The sequence below is a fragment of the Eurytemora carolleeae genome, unplaced genomic scaffold, assembly GCF_000591075.1.
Source record: "Eurytemora carolleeae unplaced genomic scaffold, Eaff_2.0 scaffold158, whole genome shotgun sequence".
NCBI lineage: Eukaryota > Metazoa > Arthropoda > Copepoda > Calanoida > Temoridae > Eurytemora > Eurytemora carolleeae.
Genome location: NW_019396117.1, coordinates 244,016 through 250,617, shown reverse-complemented (window position 1 = coordinate 250,617; position 6,602 = coordinate 244,016). Strand labels below are relative to the sequence as shown.

Here is a 6,602-nt window from a genome sequence, read left to right as displayed (position 1 = left end):
AGAGAGAGAGAGAGAGAGAGAGAGAGAGAGAGAGAGAGAGAGAGAGAGAGAGAGAGAGAGAGAGAGAGAGAGAGAGAGAGAGAGAGAGAGAGAGAGAGAGAGAGAGAGAGAGAGAGAGAGAGAGAGAGAGAGAGAGAGAGAGAGAGAGAGAGAGAGAGAGAGAGAGAGAGAGAGAGAGAGAGAGAGAGAGAGAGAGAGAGAGAGAGAGAGAGAGAGAGAGAGAGAGAGAGAGAGAGAGAGAGAGAGAAAGAGAGAAAGACAGAGACAGAGAGACAGAAAAAAGGGTTAAAGTAAGAACATGAGAGAAAGGATTAAAGTAAGAACATGAGAGAAAGGATTAAAGTAAGAACATGAGAGAAAGGATCAAAGTAAGATCATGAGAGAAAGGGTTAAGGTAAGAAAATGAGAGAAAAGATTAAGGTAAGAAATTGAGAGGAAGGATTAAAGTAAGAACATGAGAGAAAGGATTAAAGTAAGAACATGAGAGAAAGGATTAAAGTAAGAACATCAGATAAAGGATTGTAGTAAGACCATGAGAGAAAGGATTGTAGTAAGAACATGAGAGAAAGATTAAGGTCAGAACATGAGAGAAAGGATTATAGTAAGAACATGAGAGAAAGGGTTAAAGTAAGAACATGAGAGAAAGATTTAAAGTAAGGACATGAGAGAAAGGATTAAAGTAAGAACATGAGAGAAAGGGTTAAAGTAAGAACATGAGAGAAAGGGTTAAAGTAAGAACATGAGAGAAAGGATTAAAGTAAGAACATGAGAGAAAGGGTTAAAGTAAGAACATGAGAGAGAGGACTATAGTAAGAACATGAGAGAAAGGATTAAGGTAAGAACATGAGAGAAAGGATTATAGTAAGAACATGAGTGAAAGGATTGTAGTAAGAACATGAGAGAAAGGATTAAAGTAAGAACATAAGAGAAAGGATTAAAATAAGAACATGAGAGAAAGGATTAAAAGTAAGAACATGAGAGAAAGGATTGTGGTAAGAACATGAGAGAAAGGAATAAATTAAGGACTTGAGAGAAAGGGTTAAAGTAAGAACATGAGAAGAAGGATTATAGTAAGAACATGAGAGAAAGGATTATAGTAAGAACATGAGAGAAAGGATTAAAGTAAGAACATGAGTGAAAGGATTAAAGTAAGAACATGAGAGAAAAGATTAAGTTAAGAACATGAGAGAAAGGCTTAAAGTAAGAACATGAGAGGAAGGGTTATAGTAAGAACATGAGAGAAAGGGTTAAAGTAAGAACATGAGAGATAGAGTGTAGAGGAGGGGAAGGAAGGACATGAGAGATTGAGTGTAGAGGGGGGGTAATGAGAAAATATAGATAAATCTATTCTAATAATAGAAGCATAATGAGAAAATATAGATAAATCTATTCTTAGAAAATTTAATTATAATTAATTTATTTAGTAACATTTAGAATTTACAGTGAATGAGTATAATGTAAAAACATCCAAGATTTAAACAATTCTGTAGAATTGGATTTAATGATAATGCTTTAATTGTTCAATTCTCTCAAACCCCCCAAAAATGTTTAAAAACCTGGTTGGGACTTTTATTTAAATAAACTGAGGAAATTCAAAGCTTTAAAATATTAACAACATAATTGCCTCAAAACTCTAATTTTCTAATCTTTGCAACCTGATCTTGTAAATGTAGCATTTATAGTAGAATTCTATAGTTTGGCATGTCAAGGTCTACAACGACAGGTTGCAAAGGTATATGGGATGCGAAAATTAGGATTAGAGGCAATTGTCTAGTATTTTTATTCATAAAATCCAATGATTCTTGGTTCCGAACAAAATTGATCGAAGTTCCGTTGATTTCAAAAATAATCCCAGATCAAATATATCTCAACAAATCTGTTTAATCTGAGATTAAGTATTGTTTAAATCTTGGGTTCTCTGTACAGATTAAATTATCATATTTGTATAAAAATGTAAAAGTTTTACAAAAATACATTAAAGCCCCTGGCAGAATCTCTGTAATACATCCTGAAAAAATGGAATGAAATTAGTGTAGGGTGTTCTTAAAAAGTATAATTACAAGTTTAGTGCCTTTTCTGCATTTAACTTACACTTGGATCTGATGACCTCATTCATCTATGTCTATACTTGTCTGTTTGTTTGTAACTGATAAACGTCAAAATTGCTAAACCAATTGAGCCCATACTTTTTTGGGACCTCACATCCAGGGAAGGTTTATGCATGGATGCTCAGAATTACAAAAATTTGTGTCCCTCAATTCTAGAAATTTTTTGAAAATCCACGAAAAATAATTATTAAATCCTCGAACTTTTTTCTTATTACTTTATAGTACAAAAGAAGATGCTCACAGATAGAGCAACAATTAAAAGTTGAAGATTGTTGAAAGCCTACCAATTAATTTTCACCTTTACTTATTGATTTTGAAACATCTGCCAGGGTTACTGGACCAGGTACCATCAACTAGGCAGTGTAGAGGGGAGTTTACAGGATATTCTCCTAGATTAATAAATCCCATTATCTATATATTTATTTGGTTAGTCTGTCTGCTTCCCTGTTTGTTTGTATTATACAAACAAACCTAGTATGTAATTATTTACACAAGAAATTTCCTTTACGAACTTTTCTTGCTTGAAAATAAAAAATTTTAAATACCTGAAGGACAGGTGTAGGGTACTCTGGAACCAAAGAGAAAGGTTTGAGAGAGTAATGTGGCTCCGGACTCTAACTGCGGTTTATTACAGGATATCCCTACAGAATAATAACTAACAACTAGCTTGAGCACACAGCGTTGCCCAGGGTTAATTTTACCGTTAACCCGCGCTTTGTCGTAAATTACGATTTTAACTTTTTCCCTATGAAAGTCGACCCTCTCAACTAAGTATCTCAAAACCGAACTAAAAATATTCCCGTAGGTCTCCCGAACAAACAAAGGTTAAAACTTTTTATATAGAGATGGAGGGTGTTTTTCATATCTTTAAGAGAAAGCTGTGGATATACCTATAAAAAGACGTGAGAACTCGGTCTTCACTAAAAACCAAAAACCAAGGTCAGGAGGAATTTCCGAAGTTTAAGTTTTCTTTATAAAAGTCAATTCACTCAACTTGGAATTCTAAACCACACTAAGAACATTCCCGTGGTTCTGCCAAGTTCCACAATCAAAATTTGAGCCTAATCGTTCTAGGGGTAATGAGTTATGATCGGACACCCAAACAGAGATTTTCCGAAAATTACTCCTGGCCTTGGTTTCTTGATCTGCGTTCTGGAGATGTCTTTTTGTAGGATTATCTATTATTTTGAAAAAGTTTCGCAAATGAATTATTTAGAAGAAGTTCTGGTCGATTATCTGTCTTTTTTAGGTGGATTTTTATCTTTCTCTAAATGATATAAAAAATACCCTGTATATATTATATGTGAAGTTGTAATCTCTGTTTGTTTGTTTGGATGTTCGGTCATAACTCAGGAACCAGTTAACTGATTGCCTAACAACTTTGATTTAGGACCTCGGGAGAACCACGGTAATGTTCTTAGCTTGGTTTTGATATTCTATGTTGAGTGTGTCGACTTTTACAGGGAAAAATAGATAAAACCGTAATTTAAGACCAAGCGCGGGTAAACGGCGGGAGTAACTATAAGTGACCCGGGAAATGCTAGTTAATAATAAACTAGCTAGTTAATAATAAACTAGATCCAACTCCATCAGTGCATTACAGAGTTCGTTCAACTGTTTAAAATTTACATTAATACCTCAATTTCAGGAACAGGAATAAACAATATTTCTAAAATCTAACATTTTTTTGTATTTTATTAAAACCTAGAGTTGAAATAAATGGTTATTTAAAAATAACGTAAAAAATCACTCTGGTCTTCCGAGGAGATCTTTGAGTGGTTTGAGTTATGCTTCTAAATCATAAAATTGTGTAAAATATACATTTTCAAAATCAGTGAACAGTCCATTAAACAGAAGTTGGTTAGGATGGTTTCGAGGTTTGCAACTTTCTTAAAGGGAGTGTTCGCGAAAAATGAAAGGGGGTATAGGCTTAATGCGATAAAAAAGCGCTTTTGATCGCTACTAATCTTACTTCTATCTGTTTAATAATAATAATGATACTAACTATGACAAGCTCCCTCTGGTCTGGACCATCGACCGTTAGCTTGACAAAATATGTTTAGGTCACCGCGTTGTCTGTGTCCTTGCCTGCAGATCAACTGTATCCTGGACCTATATAGTAGGTAGTGTTAGGCATAGTTGTAAATCCGGAAAGTTTAACTTCACGACTCTAAGTTTTAACACTTCTCTGCTTTCCGCAGAACATGCTCTCGTTAAGAGTTAATGAATATCGAGACATAGTTGAGCAGCGCAGACGTAGCTAAACTATACTTTTCTTTTGAGCAAGGTCAAGCTGAAAAGAAGTAGTTTATCTACATCTACGCGGTTATTTATTAAATCTAGTCTTTTTTTTTAATTGTACGTTTGTCATTTGTTCTTTGTTCAGACTAATTAATATCTTAATTATGCCAGAGCCCAAATAACATAAAGTGAAAAAATCAAGTATGTAGTCAATAGAGTTTTGTGAAGCAACCTGACACCGACAAAACCCTTGTTTTAAAAAATCCAAACAGATTTAAGGAACTGTAGATGTCATTTCAAAAGACCCTTTATTGTTAGAGTGGCATGTCCGATTCACAACGGTATTCATGAAACCTTTGTCAGATCATAGATATTTCTGCAAATAGGCCAATAAAGGCCGGGTATTGTAAAAAGTCTGGCCGCGCCATCAAAGTTGAAACTTGGCCGACATTGGAAAACGTGGGGCGAGTCGATGCCGCACGTCACTAGTGCCGGTACAAGGAGTCGGTCCGGTTTGAATTCAAATTGATCCTAGTCCATGTTTTTCACTTTATTATCTAATTTTTTGTCAATTTTGGGTTTTTTATAAAAGAGATAATTCTGAGAATTAAAAACTTTAACCTAGAAAAATGACGATATCCTTCACATTATTTAACAGATAAAGCTTTACAGAATACAGTAGAAAAATGAACATGCAGTGATAACCAGAAAACAATGGAATATGAAGACGACATTGTAGTAATAGTTAAGTGTTGTTACAAAGCAAAAAGGTTTACTAGGCTCTTATTAAATCACTAATTTAGTGAAATGGGTCTGTTTACACTGCACAATTGCTGTGTCTCATACTCATTTGAAATTTTAAAGCTTTAAATTTATTCCAAGAGTGGTCTTCGTTTTCTGGTTCTCCCTGTACCATCTCTATAAACGGAGGGACACTATCGTCTACTAGGTGACCGACCTGTGTGGATAGCTGGGCTCTATAGTTCCAGGTAAAAGTTGACCCAGGCCAGGCGTAGGGGCATCACACCAAACCCCTAATATGCATATTTTTAATCAGACCCCCTACTCTAAAAGTACAAAATATACTTTATATGTATTTAGCCGTACCGTCCAGCCAGGATTTTCCAGTGTAAAGTTGAGCCAACGTGCAACAAAGGTAGCCACTGTGATCTTGTCACGTTACATTTGTTGCATAAAACGTGCTGGGCATGGGCGTATACAGGGGGGGGCATGGGGGGCAGTGCCCCCCTAGACTTGTAAAGGGGGGGGTGTAGCCCCCCCCCCCTAGAATTCTGCAAGCCTTTAACACTTCTCAAATCTTAACTGAAGAGTGAAGAACACAAAAAAAATAAGTTTGCTTTTCATGATTATTATAAAAAATCAAAATTTTAAAATATATATAATTACAGTGCAGTGCTCATGCTGTAACCAAGTTAACCTAACCAACCTAACCTAATTTTAACTTTTAAGTTCACAGAGTACACAGAGTTTAGTTGGGTTCAGAGAACACACAGTCTGCATACATTTGTACAGCTCACACACTTTACATTATATGCTAGTCTTGTTTAGTAGTGATGTGAGTCTGTTAAAAGTTGCCGTTGTGACTGGTATCTGTGAATTGCTGATTAATAATTATCATGAATCAAATACTGTTATTTATAAGCCTTGAGTTATCATTCATTCTTAGATTGCAGCAATTGTACTCCTACTTTTTTTCACAACAGAAACTTTTACAAGTCATAATTATTTTCTGGACCTTTGCACTTCTTTTCATCTCATAGAATTTAAGTTTAAGTTAAGTTTTTATTTTCAAAAATGTCTTTTACTATCTCTAGTTTAAATACTAAATATACCTATAAAAGTATAATAAAATGTCGATTTTTTAGAAAAAATGCTTAGAAGGTAATTATTTGGACTGTATGTGTGCCTTTTAAGTATCTTATACTTATGCCTGATATCCAAGAAGCCAAGTGTTATGAATTTACAGTTCGAATTTTGCCCCCCCCTAGGAGCTCCTAGGGGGGGGCAAAAAAAATCTTGCCCCCCCCCCCTACATTTATTTCTGTATACGCCCTTGGTGCTGGGTCGACTCTACACTGGGTAGGCTGAGTGGACAGTACGACGGACTGAAAATACAGTACGTAATGTACCAGCACGGATAATGGAACTTTTAGACTGGTTTGTAGCCTTTGAAGATGGTAGATCACAGTGCAGAGTAACTGATTACTCGCTACAAACTTTAATTATCTACTC

General features: G+C 35.2%; 1 long non-coding RNA gene across 2 annotated transcripts; it reads right to left on the bottom strand.

The window, feature by feature from the left end:
- Window positions 1–1,420: 1,420 nt before the first annotated feature.
- On the bottom strand, window positions 1,421–5,472 carry LOC111695442 (uncharacterized). Of its 2 annotated transcripts, none has more exons than XR_002763871.1 (5): window positions 5,308–5,472; window positions 4,114–4,220; window positions 2,654–2,749; window positions 2,393–2,497; window positions 1,421–2,008 (listed from the first exon to the last, which is right to left on the bottom strand). It is a non-coding gene; the product is annotated as an uncharacterized LOC111695442 (long non-coding RNA). The 2 variants fall into 2 exon arrangements; XR_002763870.1 differs by having other exon boundaries at window positions 1,423–2,008; window positions 2,407–2,497; window positions 5,308–5,402.
- Window positions 5,473–6,602: the final 1,130 nt, after the last annotated feature.